The sequence below is a fragment of the Moschus berezovskii genome, chromosome 15 (genome assembly GCF_049115385.1).
Source record: "Moschus berezovskii isolate FMDL1 chromosome 15, NW_MosBer_1.0, whole genome shotgun sequence".
Lineage (NCBI taxonomy): Eukaryota > Metazoa > Chordata > Mammalia > Artiodactyla > Moschidae > Moschus > Moschus berezovskii.
In genome coordinates, this window is record NC_142474.1 from 49,924,092 (window position 1) to 49,941,234 (window position 17,143).

The window sequence follows — 17,143 nt, forward strand, 5'->3', positions numbered from 1 at the left end:
AAAACAGAATATTTATAGAGATGAGCCTCATCGGTGAATACTGCCATGGTTCTCAATCAGACTGAGTGCCACAACCCTGGGGGCTTTTGGAAATGCTTGGGGGTGAGATTCTGGTTTTAATAATAACTATGGCTGGCGTTTGAGGGGATGTGGCTACAATTGTAAATGCCCTGTAATGGGGGACAGTCCCATGTGGTAAGGTAAAGCATGGCCCTGGCCAGAATGCTGGTGGTATCCCTGCTGAGAAAAACTGCAGGGTATCAGTGATCCCGATCCCAGGGCAAAGCAGCATAAACTAGGCGTATTGGGGCTGCCTCTATTCATCAGCCCAGGAGAACTCTTGGGAAGCCAAGTAGTGGGTGTCCTGCCAGGAGCAATCATCCTTGTCTATCCTCTGAGAAGCTGACACAGGTGGGCACAGACAGGTGGTTTGCTCATCTGGTTTCCTCCTGGACAATTCTCGTCATCCCCCAAGGAAATGCTAACTCTGGAGCCACAAGGATACTATTCAAAGCAGCATTCAATCAAAGCGCTTGTACTTAGCGCTTTGTACCAAGTCTCTTGGACTCGGTGCATACAGATAGCTCTGCTGGGACTTTTAGGACATCTTGTTTCCTGGTAACCACTGTAAGATTTTTGAATTTCCATGCAGAATGAAAATCTTTGTCAACACCTAAGGTCATTTAAAACTTTATGGTTCAGAAACTATATCCAAAGAAGAGGGCTGTTGGCTTTTGCGAGGATGTCCAAGAGAGCAACAGGGTCAGAGTCTGCATGGAAGGCTGTGGGAGCGACCACCAGAGGCAGCTCTTTGTTGCCAGGAGTATTAATACACTAATCTGGGGGCTTCCCTGTGACCAGGCGAATCCCCAAATCTGGAACTTCCCTGCAGTTTTTAACTCTGAGCCAGAAGCTGCATGGTCCCTCTCCCTATAGGTCACCAAGATAGCTGAGTCAGTCTCTGAAAGGATGCTTCTGTCCCCACACCTCCTGAGCCTCCCTGCCCCTTCCCCTTGCCTGGATGATGGCAGCACCCTTTTGCTCCATGTCCTCCACTGTCCTATCCACCCTCAGAATGACCTTGCTAAAGCAAGAGGAGTGAGTGAGTGAGTGAAAATCACTCAGTCATGTCCAACTCTCTGCGACCCCGTGGACTGTAGCTTGCCAGGCTCCTCTGTCCATGGAATTCTCCAGGCTAGATTACTGGAGTGGGTAGCCGTTCCCTTCCCCAGGGGATCTTCCCAACCCAGGGATCGAACTCAGGTCTCCCACGTTGCGGGCAGATCCTTTACCATCTGAGCCACCAGGGAAGCCAAACCAAGAGGAAAGCAAAAACCAAACTTTGCATAGTTTCCCACTGATTAAAAGCTAAAGCCCAGCTCCTAAGCCTCCCCTTCAGGGTCTTTCATGCCACTCTTTTTGCTGGGACCCCTCCCTGAAATATTCTGCCTTCCCCTGCTTGCCAGGGAAGTGATCTCAAAGGAGATTTTCCCAGAAGCCTCCTCTGACCTTCTGCCTCTGGGTTCTGGGGCCTTGACTTAAGCCTGTGCTTTATCCCATGGGACCCTGACACTGTGTCCTAGGACCCCTTTCCTCTGTAGGTGGGGCTCAACAAGGCACCTGGGTCCCAGCACCCACTGTGCAGTGGTGGTTCCGCAGATGTGAGCTGCTTGAATGCCTTGAAATGACCTGTGGATTCTTCATATCACAACTTAGCTTCATAAAATACTCTTGCCGTTGTTATTATCCACGACAGAAGTGAGTGTTCTGTGTTCTAAGTTCTGTTTTTTTTCTTTCCCCCCATATTTAATAATGCAAGCAGAAAGACTCATCCTCCTATTACAAGCCTGCTGGGGTTTCTGTATATGCTCTTTTGCCAACACAGGAAATTAAGGTGCGTGCGATGAAATCAGCCACTTCATTATTGGAGTTTTGCCGAAAATGAAGAAACTCATCTCGTGGTGTGATTTGATTTAGGTGCTTTTACTGAGCATTAAACTTTATCCCTAGGGTGAAGAATCTTGGGGTGGTTTGCACTGTTGGCCTCCAAAGGAGGGGTACAGCTGGATGTGGGTTCAAAAGGATCTCTGTCCCACTTTCTCACGGCTATGCACTGATGCAGGAGGTTTTGAAAGAGGGGTGTATTTCACCTCGTTACTTGCTTATTCTCTTCTGAAAGTTGATCCTTTAATCCCAAGCAAGTTCATAACCCATTTCTGACCGGCTTTTGTGTACACAGAGTTGAAGAAAGCGCTTTCCTGTTTGCTGTGGGTCATTGACTGGCCCATGTCCCAGCCATGGGTTCATGTCAACACGTGGCATGTTGAGGGTTTCATCTCAATATTGCACACCTGGGTACAGATCGCCTGATTGAATCCATGTTTCCCATCTTTAGTGAACTCATTCCCTACAGGGGCTCAGATGCAGACAGAACAGAGCTGTTATCCAAGGCGGCTGGAAGGGATGAACAAAAATAATATCATTACCGTTTGCCAGCCTTAAGGCCATGCGTTTTCCTTACATGACCTCGCTTACATGACCCTTTTCCCAGGGCCCCAGACATAATACTATCATTATCTCCGTTCTACAGAGGAAGAGAACTGAGGCTTAGGGCCTAAGGGCACATACCGCAGGGTCAAGGTAGAACTGGATTGGAACCCAGATCTGTCTCACGTCAATGCCTATCTTCATAACCACCACTTTAAGCCAGCATGTCTCAAACTTGACTGAGCATCACCTGCACTCTTGTTAACGTGCAGGTCGTGATTGGGTAGGTCTGGGTGGGGAGAGAGTCAGCAAGCCAGCGCCCAGGTGATGCTCGTGCCTCTGGTCTGAGGACTGACTTTGAGCAGCATGGTTGTAAACACCTCTCAGGATGGAAGCAATCAGTTCAGGGGATTTGAAGGAGCCCAGGAAAAAGTGATTCAGTTCCTTGTGCCTTTCACACCCTCCCTCCCATGCTTTGCCTGCATTGTTGCCACTATTTATCTCTTTTCCAATGTCTGTCTGCCTTTCTCCCGGCTCCTCCTCGGGTCCTGCATCCTAAATAAAGCTCATCCTGACCTCAAGCTCTCTCTCTCTGGCCCACCACCCACCCATCCCTCCATGCCCACGACTCCCAGGAGCTCCTTCTCCCTCCCAGACCTGCTCCATCTCCCGGATGCTCTGACCTCGCTGAGCTTTCCCTCTGGGCATCTCTATGTCAGGATGCCACCTTGGATGTAGTAAGGTTGTGAGACTCTGGTTCCTGCACTGGGCATCCCTGGATGGCTGTGTGCTTGGGTCATCCTCTTGCCTTTGTTGTCTGAATCATTTGCACAGCTCATCTTCTGAGGGTCCAAGTTAAGATAAAAATTTTTGTGCTGCTGGTTATACATTGAATTAATTGTACAACCTGTCCATTTCAGATGGAATATATTCATTTGGATTTCAGAGCTTATTGACTTGCTTCATTAGACTTTATATCCAATATCACCTGTATTGTTAGAATTATGCATAAGAAAGAAAAAATAGTTTCTCACTCAAAGGGCTTTTATGAATAATGTACCTATAATTTGGAACTGTTTTTTTTCATTTATTTTTTATTGAAGTAGCATTGGTTTATAATATTTTATGTTTCATGTGTACATTATTTTTCAACTTCTTTATACCCTACAGCATGCTCACCACCAAACATTTTGTTTTCATCCTTCACCATACCTATTTAATCCTGCCCGCTCCTCCCCATCTGGTAACCACTACTCTGTTCTTTGTATCTTTGTACTTATGTGTTTGTTTTTGTTTGGTTTGTTCATTTAATTAGTTTTTTTATTCTCCACATATGAGTGAAATCATATGGTATTTTTCTCCATCAGACTTACTTCACTAAGTGTAATACCCTCAAGAACCATCTGTGTGGTCACATACGGCAAGATTTCATTCTTTTTTATGGCTGAGTAGTCTTCCAGTATGTGTTTGCATATCGCTTTTTTTTTCACTTCATTCATTGATGGGCACTTAGGTTGCTTCCGTATCTTGGCTACCATGAATAATGCCAGGATGAACAGAAGGGTGCATATTTCTTTTCTAATTCATTTTCATATTTTTTAGATAAATACCCAGAAGTGTGATACCTGGATCATATGGTAAATCTTACTTTTTGAGGAATCTCCATACTGTTTTGCATAGTGGTTGCACCAGTTCACATTCCCACCCAGTAAATGAGGTATTTTGGTTAATGAGAGGTCTCTTGTTTCTTTCCAAACTCTCAATAATGTGCTGAGTATGGAAAGTAGACAGAAATCTTAGGTTCAGATATATATAGTCACTAAACAGAAAAATAGTATGGATATTTTTATATTTTTAAGACTTCAAATAGTTTAAATATTTCAAGGCATGGTCTTTTCACAATTCTGAAAATTCTGTGTCTAATTTTACCACATTTAACCAAAATTTTAAAATAGACACACACTGTATTTGCACACACGTTACACACTCAACAATGAACAAACCACTCCAGCCAAAACTCAAACAGGAAAGCAGTTGATTTTCAGTAGTAGCTTAAAATATGTTGCATTAAGAAATCACTTATAAGAGAAAAAATAACTTCTGAAAGTTTTAGTCCTGTTTTTGTGTACAGATTTTCTTAGAGAGTTTCTTAAATTGAAGGTGACATTTCAGCTTACCATGGGCTAGGATGGTCACCAGATTTCAGCTATATTCATTTAATTCTGCAATTCCTCTATTCCTTTAACAGTATGTATGACAAAATCAAAAGACAGATGACATTCAAGTGTCTATCATTTGATGACAGTATTGTGTTGGATACCTCACGCAGCTCATGAATCTATAGATTTGAACCAGATTAGGGCTTCCCTGGTGGCTCAGGCTTTAAAGAATCTGCCTGCAATACAGGAGACCTGGGTTCAATCTTTGGGTTGGGAAGGTCCCCTGGAGGAGGGCATATCAACCCATTCCAGTGTTCTTGCCTGGGTAATTCCCATGGACAGAGTAGCCTGGCGGGCTACAGTCTATGGGATCGCAAAGATTCAGACATAACGGCGACTAAGCACAGCCCACAGATAAGAAAAACATGGGGCAAGCCACTAAAAGGTAGACGGCTCTGCAAATTATGCTCATGGTCTGAATTTCCACCAGATGTTCATTTCAGGCACACACATAATCCTTTGGCTTTACGATTTCATACATTTTTGATCGAACACATTGAATATTTTACAGTTCCGTGACTGGATGACTGTTGCCGTGATGCGGGGGACCAGGGTGAGCAAGCCTCCTGTGAAGCTTGTTCCCTAGCACAGGAGCCTCCCAGGGAGATGGACTTTATTTATTTGGATTGGTATCTGTTCTTCCCTCCCGAGACTTCAGAGAGCTTGCAGGCAGCTCACAGTTCTTAAATATTTAAATATTCCAAAGTGAGCTGCAGGACAAAGGTGCAAGGTTGGGGAATAAAAGTGGGGGAGGAAATACTGTGAAATCTACAATCTCAAACAAGCTGCTTGCTCTCCCTACCGTCGGACTCCCTTCCAGAGCTCTCAGGAAGCATTTTCCCTGCTCTGAGTGGAGAAGGAAAATCTCATGTGGACATTGAAGGTGTGTGACCCTGAGGAGTGCTAGGGACAATGCCAAAATTAGGTAGGGGCAACCCTGATGTTGATTAATAACCAGCTGTGTGACCTTGGGTATGTTCTTAACCTCGCTGGGTTTCATTTATTCAAATGAGTGCCAGATTGGAGGATTTCTAAAGCCCCTTACCCCACTCCAGTACTCTTGCCTGGAAAATCCCATGGACGGAGGAGGCTGGTAGGCTGCAGTCCATGAAGTCACAAAGAGTCGGACACGACTGAGCGACTTCAGTTTCACTTTTCACTTTCATGCATTGGAGAAGGAAATGGCAACCCACTCCAGTGTTCTTGCCTGGAGAATCCCAGGGACGGGGGAGCCTGGTGGGCTGCCATCTATGGTGTCGCACAGAGTCGGACATAACTGATGCGACTTAGCAGCATACAGTGGAGGTGATGCAATTCCAGTTGAGCTATTTCAAATCCTGAAAGATGATGCTGTAAAAGTGCTGCACTCAATATGCCAGCAAATTTGGAAAACTCAACAGTGGCCACAGGACTGGAAAAGGTCAGTTTTCATTCCAATCCCAAAGAAAAACAATGCCAAAGAATACTCAAACTACCGCAATTGCACTCATCTCACACGCTAATAAAGTAATGCTTAAAATTCTCCAAGCCAGGCTTCAGCAATACATGAATTGTGAAATTCCAGATGTCCAAGCTGGTTTTAGAAAAGCAGAGGAACAAGAGATCAAATTACCAACATCTGCTGGATCATCGAAAAAGCAAGAGAGTTCCAGAAAAACATCTATTTCTGGTTTATTGACTATGTCAAAGCCTTTGCCTGTCTGGATCACAATAAACTATGGAAAATTCTTAACGAGATGGGAATCCCAGACCACCTGACCTGCCTCTTGAGAAACCTGTATGCAGGTCAGGAAGCAGCAGTTAGAACTGGACATGGAACAACAGACTGGTTCCAAATAGGAAAAGGTGTATGTCAAGGCTGTATATTGTCATCCTGCTTAGTTAACTTATATGCAGAGTACGTCATGAGAAACGCTGGGCTAGAGGAAGCACAAGCTGGAATCAAGATTGCCAGGAGAAATATCAATAACCTCAGATATGCAGATGACACCCACCCTTATGACAGAAAGTGAAGAGGAACTAAAAAGCCTCTTGATGAAAGTGAAAGAGGAGAGTGAAAAAGTTGGCTTGAAGCTCAACATTCAGAAAACTAAGATCATGGCATCTGGTCCCATCACTTCATGGGAAATAGATGGGGAAACAGTGGCTGACTTTATTTTTCTGGGCTGCAAAATCACTGTGGATGGTGATTGCAGCCATGAAATTAAAAGATGCTTACTCCTTGGAAGGAAAGTTATGACCAACCTAGATAGCATATTAAAAAGCAGAGACATTACTTTGCCAACCAAGGTCCGCGTAGTCAAGGGTATGGTTTTTCCCGTGGTCATGTATGGATGTGAGTGTTGGACTATAAAGAAAGCTGATCACTGAAGAATTGATGCTTTTGAACTGTGGTGTTGGAGAAGACTCTTGAGAGTCCTTTGGACTGCAAGGAGATCCAACCAGTCTATCCTAAAGGAGATCAGCCCTGGGTGTTCATTGGAAGGACTGATGTTGAAGCTGAAAGTCCAATACTTTGGCCACTTGATGCCAAGAGCTGACTCATTGGAAAAGACCCTGATTCTGGGAAAGATTGAGGGCCGGAGGAGAAGGGGACGACAGAGGATGAGATGGTTGAATGGCATGGCCGACTCAGTGGACATGGGTTTGGGTGGACTCCAGGAGTTGGTGGTGGACAGGGAGGCCTGGCGTGCTATGATTCATGGGGTCACAAAGAGTTGGACACGACTGAGCGACTGAATGAATCCTAAAATTTCAGAGCTTGAAAATACGCCAGCCTTCCCTGGAAAGGAAACCCTGCATCTAGAAGGTTGTGATCCAAGATTTGGAAGAGCAGGAGAGGGTGAGAAATGTCTTGAGGGAGAATCCATATGCATTTAAAGGATTTTCTCCCTGTATTTGCTTCTCCTGAAATGTGCAGCCGATTTCTTCCTTCTCCATTGGTCTGATCACCATTCTTTGTCTTCAGTCCTTTCTTTCTGGAATTTTCTACCTTTTTTTTTTTTTCCAGATTAAGCTCTGGTTGTTTCTCTTGGGTGCATTTAAATACTGAAATTGGCTTTTCTCTAACTTAACGTAGTCTTTTACCTTCTTTAGGATGTTGCATTTCTCCTGATATGAGACAGAATGGTCACTACGCCAAGTCTGGGAGGCCTGAGACACAGTTTTCCTGGTCACAGGTGGAGTAGGGTGGGCACTTTGTCTATCAGCAGTTATTTTCTAAGCACTCACTTACTATGTGCCAGGGACTGGTACAGGTATTGGGAAAAGGACAGTGAAAAAACAATCCCCACCCTCATGGAGCTTAAGTTCTAATGGACTTGTACTCAAGTTCCCTGAAGCTTTTCATTTGCAACCCTACATGTGTCCTTAAATATTTAAAAGATAGAATTTAAAACACTTTGTTCCTAGCCCAAAGGGGATGCATTTTAGGTTTATTATCTGCCTATTGTTTGCATTTTTTTATTTTCTGCAATTCTCTCTTCCCCTAGGATTTATACTGTTAAAAAGTTCATAAGTTCTGTTTAGGCAAGTATGGCTCCTCTTTCTCTCTCTACTTAAAAAAAATTATTTATTTATTTGGCTGCATCAAGTAAGTCTTAGTTGCAGCTAACAGGATCTTTACTGCATCATGCAGGATCTTTCCTTGCCGCTCATGGACTCTCTAGTTGTGGCAAGCAGGCTCAGTGGCTCTGAGGCATGTGGGATCTTAGTTCGTCGACCAGGGATTGAACCTTCATACCCTGCATGGCAAGGTGGATTCTTAACCACTGGACCACCAGGGAAGTCTCTCTCTCTACTGTTTTTTAACCTGTGTTCTCTCCAGTGTCCTGAAGGACTATCTATAAAATGTTGATTCATTGCCTAGACAAAGGTGAACATTGATATCATTCAACCAGGATGTTCTAGAAATAAGTCATTGAATCAGCTTTACTTCTTACTTTCAGACTTTGTGTCTCTCGAATCTTTTTAGTAAATTTAGAAAAAAATTAAAAATAAAAGTCATTTTACTTGAAGACTTTGAAGTGAGTTTAGATAGAGCTTGGGCATCACAGATGAACTGTTGTGTAAGAACTGTAGTGTCTGATACTAGAAACTTTGGAACCTGTAATCTCACTTTCTGTGCATTTTCCCTTCTAAGATTATTGATCTGGTCACCTCTACTATCAGGCAAAGCTGACTGTGTTACAAACCAGTGCATAAGCTGCCTTTCTGTCCACATTGTATGTGAGCACTGTTTTTACGTTACATTTTGCACGGATTGTAAAGTACATTCTTATTTCGTAGGGTTGTAAGCATTTCAACATTTGTGCTTCACAAGGTAATTATATCATTAAAAGTAAATTATCGTATAGGGCTTTCCAGGTGGCACAGTGGTAAAGAATCTGCCTGCCAATGCAGGAGGAACAAGAGATGTGGGTTCAATCCCTGGGTCAGGAAGATCCCCTGGAGAAGGAAATGGCAACCCACTCCAGTATTCTTGCCCAGAAAATTCCATGGACAGAGGAGGCTGGTGGGGTATAGTCCATGGACTCGCAAAGAGTCAGACACGACTGAGCACATGCACACACACAGAAATTATAGCATATTCAGTAGCTCCAGATAAAAGTGATAATCAGATGGTAAATGGATGCTCTGAGACTGGAGGAGGACAAATTACCTTGGTATTTGAACCGAGAGAATTTTCAGAGCTCATCCTTATGCAAAACATCTCTATGACTGATATGAAACTGACGATGATTTTTATCATTACTGAGCTTAACATAAAAGAAAAAATCAGACTGACAGGTAGATAACTTAGGACAGGGTGAAATCAAAATTGTCATTACAGGCAAGTTGTGTTTCTGATGATGATCATGGTTTTCTTGCACAGATGTTTTTGAACAGGTGCATTAGCAGGGTTTAGGAGGTTAGAATATCTCCCCAAAAGTATAGGAAAAATGTTTCTTTTTTTGAAAGTTCATTTCATAGAGGAGATGAGTCATTGCAGCATTTTTCTTAGAGTGGCTGGACTCCTAAAAAGTGAAGATCAAATGCAGACTTTAGAGACACTTAAGTCTTGTTCTGATTATTTGCATAAAAATGAAGCTCTCAGAAGTGACCCACCTCCAGCCCCTGAAACAAGCTGAGGGCAGCCGGTAAGTCTGGGTCATCACAGTCCAGGAGAACTTTCTGTGTTGATACAATGTTCTCCACTGGGACTTGTTCTATAGGGTAGCTGCTAAGCATAGATGGCTGTTGAACCCTTAAAAAATATGGCATGTGCAACTGAGGGACTGAACTTCCAACTTGAATTATTTTGACTAGTTTAGATGGCAACAGCCCTATGTGTTGGACAGCACGGGTCTGAGAAGTGGATCTGTGCTTTGTTCATGTGCTGCGACAGTGTGGAGAATCTCAGGGCGCCTTTGTGATGCGAAAGAAACTGAAGTTTCTTTCTCTGAGGAGACTTTTCTGTGGACTCCCCATCCCTCCCACCAGTGCACAAATCCACTCTCTTGGTTCAAGCATCCGCATACCCACACACAGGGTACGGTGTTACAGGTTCTTTGTGGCCCCGAAAGCATCAAATGTTCATTTGCACATTTTGAATTATATATCCAAAGAGACGTGCTTTGCAGTCTCACCATCACTAGCGTCATTAACATTGAACCTTCAGGCTAACATCTTAAGCATCACTTGCTTCATGCTTGATGTGGATGGAATCACCATGAATCCAGCACCAAAGTGATCTTGGGGACGGAGGGCTGTAATCTAATACATGCCAGCATGTTCTCTGGATGCTTCCTGGCTCTTTCCTCCATCTGCGTTTTGGCTTGAGGTCATGGAGTTTTGTGAGAAATTATTGTTATAGGGGTTTGGATTTGTTTTTGCTTTAACTTTTTTACAAACCAAAGTTGTCCTTCGGGAGCCGGGGCCATGCTGTGTGCAATGGGGAACTCTTCTGTGATGAGGGCTCGTGTGAGATCTTGGACTTACCCTGTGGACCACACCAGCCACTTAGCATTCATTCCAGTCTCTTTGGGGTACCAACCTGGCTACTGATGGTACTGTGTATTTTCTCCCACATGTCTAAATCCTGTGAACCTCTGACAGTTGAGAATGTGGATAGGAAGGCAAGAATGGAGGCTACCCTGTGAACCCGCCCAAGTCACCCAGCCTTCCACCTAAAACCCAGGTGTCGACCATACACGAACACTCTAGGGTTCTTTGTGCTCTCAAGCCGGTGGGTGGGTGGGTGTGTGTATAGCAAATGAGGATGGGAACTCTTGAAAAGCATAGGCAGGAAATTGAGGCCGAAGGACGCGTTAGGATGGAGAAGGACCAGCCACATCCAAGGTTGTGGCCCTCAGTCCCGCCCATGAGCCCACAGCCCAGGGAGCTGGTGTGATGGCCTTTGGATGCCTGATGAACCCTTCCCTCTGCACCTCGTGCTCCAACCACAGTGGCAGCCCCTGTTCCAGGCCCCAACGGCCTCCCCATTCTGCCTTTTGCATCCTCTTCTCGATCTGGCTTGCCTCCCCACCAACCCACCCAGCTCTCCAGCCCAGAGTGCTGGCCGCCTTACCTGACAAGCTCTGCTTAGGACAAGATGAGCCTCCTCTCACTCTTCCCCCAGTCACCGGCTCATCTGAACAGCTCAGAGAAAACACCACTGTCCTTGGGTGTAGACTAACCCAGGGGTGTTGCATAAATCTGCACTATGTGGATTGAAAATCCAAATAGACTGGAGTGATTTTTTTCCCCCTACAAGGGCAACAGGTCGTACTACCAGTTTCTTAGAAGAATGTAGTTGTCATTGAGAGGTCAGGGTGGTTCCCACTGCCCCTGTTTAACCCTTGCGTCCAGTGTGGGTGAATGCATGGATTTAATTGGATCGGGTGACTATATATCAGAAACAATTCAGCTGAGCTGTTGTGCTGAATGGATGTTTTTAAAATAACTGACTCGGGTGACCACCCAAGTCACCACCTGACCTTCTTTGGTTTGTCCAAGGAGTGGGTAAGCATTCAGGGACAATATAAGGAGAGTCAGCCTCCTCCTGGGCCTACGCTTTCCTGCTCCCTCCTTCCTTCCTTTTTCTTTTTCTCCTTCCTTCCCCCTCCCTTCTTTCCCTCCTTTCTTTTCCTTTCTTCCTCTTTCCTTTTCATCTTTCTATTTTATTTCTACTTTTCCATATTTCTTTTTCTCTTGCTGCCTCCTCTTCATTTTCAGCTTAGCAATCAAGATAGAGCAACCCAGCCATGGATACCTGTAAGTTTTCCTGATTTGAATGAGTGCCTTGATCATTTTTAGAACCTGTATGTGACATCTGTTTACATAGACATAAACTCTCCCTTTTCACAGCTCTTATGGCTTTTGTAACACTGTTACTATGGTCTTTTAAAATTTATTATATTCTGAAACATGGAATCTGATGGTTAGGCATCGTGATATTCTGTGGACAGAGATTTCTCATTAGAGTGAACTGGTGAACTTCCCTTTCCTGTTATCTGTGTTTATAGATGTATTGTATGTGACTGCATGGATGTGTATGAATAAAGCCAAACAATATCTACTTACATTTTTCAGAGTGTAGTCTGCTACTGGTAAGAAGGAGGCAGGGAGTCCATGACATTTCTAGTTTAATTTTAGTAGCGCAAAGATTAAAATCAAACCTCAGCTCCTGCTTTGGTGTTTGTTAACTCAAATTTAAAATTAGAAATGTGGTAATTATTTGGCCATTCCGACTTTCTAAGGGAAACCTTATCATATTGTATGTGTGCGTGTGCTGGCCTTTAAAAATAGATATTGCCATGAGAGATGGACCTCACTGTCTATACCGTCGTCTAACTGCCAGCAGATGCCTGTGAGTCGGTGAGCTTTGGAAGCAGTGGCGAGCTGGTGACTCTTCCAGGGAGCCTTAAATACCACCTTTGGCTGCATTCACTTCATCTTTAGTCAAAGCTCTTTTGTTTTAAAAGCTAACTGCTGAAGAGTAAACACACTTGACCCTGGTCGTAAACATTTGTCATACATCTGGATAGTCTTAGCTTTCACCGACCAAATCATTTTGGCAGAAGAGTCATTAGAGTCTGACAGTCCAACAAATTATCCAAAATTCCTCATTCTCTTCACAGACTGTGACCCCCCATCTACATGAAGACATTGCTTCTCTGGTATTAAAAAGTCCCCTTTGATTCATGTTCTTAAGATAATAATGTATATTAAAGAACTTAAACTTGGGTGATTGGGGAAAAAAAAGTATCTATGGTTTTGTGTGCAGTGGTTTTTGTCAGCCTTCTGAGGAAGGAATTCAAAGGATCATTCATTTTAGTTTCTGTTTATTTTTTTAAATTAATTTTTATTGGAGCATAGTTGATTTACAATGTTGTGTTAGTTTCTGCTGTATAGCAAAGTGAATGAGTTATACATATACATACATCCACTCCTTTTTAGAGTCTTATAGGTCATTATAGAGTATTGAGTAGAGTTTCCTGTGCTATAGAGTAGGTCTTTATTAGCTATCTATTTTCTATGAAGTAGTAGTATTAGTCACCTAGTCGTGTCTGACTCTCTGGGACCCCAGAGACTGTAGCCCTCCAGGTTCCTGTGTCCATGGAATTTTCCAGGCCAGATAGTGGAGTGGGTAGCCATTCCCTTCTCCGGGGTATCTCCTGCATTGCAGGCAGATTCTTTACCATCTGAGCCACCAGGGAAGCAACATATACACCCTACTATATATAGTGTAAAAGTGTGTATATGTCAAACCTGATCTCCCAGCTCATCCCTCCCCCTGCCTCCCATTTCTCCCTTGGTAACCATATGTTTGTTTTCTACATCTGTGTCTCTAGCATTTCCATTTAGATTCCAGAGGCTGTCTGATCATCTGTCCACTGTGATGGCTGTCATCCGGGCTGCTTAGGCCTGGATCTTGAGTTGCCACTTTTAGCACAAATCCTGCCCCTCCCCCCACGGGCTTCTGGAGCCTTCAAGCACGTGGTGACCACACAGTGCACCTGCTGCCAGGCCACACCTGGACCCGGAAGCGGGAGCAGCCGAGGGTCCAGGGCTGCCTTGACCAGTGCCTCTGGATGGTCACACATGAGTGCTGAAGCCCGGGGTTTTGTGAGCGGGTTTGGTTATAGGGTCCAGGCCTGTGCCAGGCATCATGGGTCTTTGTAGGAGGCCAGGTCGTTGGGGCTGGGGTCTGACACAGCCTTGACTTGGCTTGGCTTGGCTTCACTTCCTGCAGCCACTAATGTAAAAAAAAAACAACAAAAAAAAAACAACTCTGCCCAAGGCCCCCAAAAGGCCCCTGCTCCACAGCAGAGCCTGGCCTTGTCAGGGAGTTGTTAGCAGCTCATAGTTGTCAGAAAAGACAGTGTTTTCCTTTCTGTGACTTTATAGACATAAAGCAAAACTTAAATGTGACAAACTCTGCCATAAACCCCCACTCCCTTGGGATCACGTGCTAAGGTCTCGAATCTTCTTCTAAGCAGGGGGAAGCTATTGGGTTTGAGGCTTATTCTAGAGCTTTCTGTAAAATCAGATTTATTCAATAGTCTCGCATCCTGAAGAGGGTTGGATTAGCCATCCCCACCCATGACAATAGCCCGCTCCCCTCTTGCTCATGTGAGCCCCTTGGTGGTCATCTCAGGTCTCCACATAGGTTGCATCCACAGTCATCATATTGTGTGTTTTCAGGTTACAGGGATAACTTTATATGGCCCATGACATATACTGTGTGTTAAGACTTGAAAACCTCTTTGTATCTTGGCCAGATTATGCAATATTCACGTAGGAATCAGTCTTCTAAATCAAATATTCCTCATCTGCTATCCAGTTGGGCCTGCTCAGGCCATTTTTCATCCTTTATGCTGTGGAGAGCCACATAAACACTGATTTGAGAGAAGTCTCATATCTATTGGGTCCCAGAGCCCACGGGCAACAAGTGTACTGTGCACCTTGGAGTTCACACAGAAACCCCACATCATGGTCATATGGGAGGATCCCTTCAGGAGATCTTCAAAAAGAGTTTACTTTCAGATTGGAGACTTTTTAGTTAATTGCACAGAATTTCTTTTTTTTTTTTAATTGAAGTGTAGTTGACTTACAATGTTGTATTAATTTCTGCTGCACGGCAAAATGATCCAGTTATGTGTATATGTGTGCATACTCAGTCATGTCTGACTCTTTGCCACCCTATTGACTGTAGCCCACCAGGCTCTTCTGTTCATGGGATTCTCCTGGCCAGAATACTGGAGTGGGTTGTGGTGCTTTCCTCTAGGGAATCTTCCTGACTCAGGGATTGAACCTACCTCTCTTAGGTCCCTGCATTGGCAGACAGATTCTTTACCACTCTTTAGTGCCACCTAGGAAGCCCAACATATATACACATACCATGCACTGCATGGCATGCAGGATCTTAGTTCCCTGACCAGGGATCGAACCTTTACTCCCTATAGTGGAACCATGGAGTCCTAACCACTAGAACCACCAGGAAAGTCATTATCCATTTTTTTAAAATATTCTTTTCCATTATAGTTTATCATTAGATATTGAATATCGTTCTCTAATAGGACAGAATTCTTTCTTAAATTTATTTATTTTTAACTGAAGGATAATTTTTTTATAGTGTTGCATTGATTTCTACCAAACATCAATAAGAATCAGTCATTGATTTACCCATGTCCCCAGGACAGAGTTTCTTAATGTGAATTTGCTTATTCTCTAGTTGACTTTGATTTAAATAGCAGCAAGGAGAACAGCATACATTTATACACATGTGTGTAAACACACACACACAAACACACACCCCCTTGGCACATGGCAGAGATTCTAACAGTGAGCCAGCACCCTGGCCTCTGTGTAGACCACACAGAAGAATAGCATTACTGGGTGCACTTTGGCTGCCCTCTGAACTGTCATTTTAGGATTTTACTAACGTATTATTTGAAGTTTAAATAAAATCTGTTTTTCTTAAGAGAAACACATGACCTGCCATGCACTTTACATAAAAAAATATCAGTGCAGTACAGTAAATCCTCCATACACTTTACATAAAAAATATCAAGGCAGTACAGTAAATCCCAATGTCAGATTAGCAAGTTAGCTATGTGAGATTTTGTGTACCTGAGATCTGTCTTGTAGATCGATTTATTGTAGATTTTGTTTGATTTTGGAACATTGTGCACATGTGTTGTCCTAATTGCCTGAACTCCAAGGTCAGAACAGGTTTACCTCTTTTTGTCTTAAGGCTAGAAACACAGTTTCCTCAAATAGTGAAGTTCTAATAAGCCACCACCCTGCTTGTTGAAAGAACCTTGAGTGGATCAAGATTTAAACAAAGACTGACTTTGGTCTTCTTTCAGTTCAGTTCAGTCACTCAGTCGTGTCCGACTCTTTGCGACCCCATGAATCACAGCACGCCAGGCCTCCCTGTCCATCACCAACTCCCAGAGTTCACTCAAACTCATGTCCATCGAGTCGGTGATGCCATCCAGCCATCTCATTCTCTGTTGTCCCCTTCTCCTCCCGCCCCCTTTGAACTGTGGTGCTGGAGAAGACTCTTGAGAGTCCCTTGGACTGCAAGGAGATCCAACCAGTCCATTCTAAAGGAGATCAATCCTGGGTGTTCATTGGAAGGACTGATGCTAAAGCTGTAACGCCAATACTTTGGCCACCTCATGCGATGAGTTGACTCACTGGAAAAGACTGATGAAGTATGGTGAACTCTTAATTATCCTGAAAATTAGGTATTTCCAAGTGGCAGATATTTCTAAGTGTATCTAAACAGGTTTGGAAAATGTTTTTATACTTATAGTCAATATTGGTATGTCTGGTATTTAGGTATCCTAAGACACACACACACACGCACGCACGCACACATACACACACGCACACGCTGAAAGCATTTGATGTCCTTATCTGCTGAGCTCCCCAGTGAAATTTCTCTTCTTAACATTTCTGACTCATTCAAGTCTTTTCCAGAAGGAAAGTAATTACGTGTTTTTGTTTTAAACAGTTCTGTTTTTATACTGCTGGTGGACAAGTGAGGAATAATCAGTTTTAACTTTTAAATGAGTAATTAAGCCCAGAAGGTACTGCTGATAAAATTGGAATCCTATCTGTCATTTAATCGAGTGCCACGTTGAATTTTCTTTGTGTGTTGCTGGGGGAAATATGCTAGACGACACACTCTTAAATTTTTTTTAATGACTGAGAGAATTAGGATCATTTAAAAAGGTTGAAAAACCAGGTGGCCAATGTCTAGAAAATTGTTTAATTAAACCTAAAGCAAACAAGCTAAGATCATTGTGATGTGGTAGTTTTTAAGAATAGCAATTTAAAAATTGGTATGTTCCTTAAATAGTGTATATGCTGTTGTTTACCTTGAAAGGTTTGCTTGTGTGATTCACTTATTTGAAAGTTCAGACCTGTTGTGTGACTACAGC

General features: G+C 43.5%; 1 protein-coding gene across 6 annotated transcripts in view; it reads left to right on the top strand.

Annotated features, from left to right (window-relative positions):
• The window catches only part of SVIL (supervillin), a 278,811-nt gene that overhangs the window by 100,169 nt on the left and 161,499 nt on the right, over nt 1-17,143 (top strand). The window lies entirely within an intron of this gene.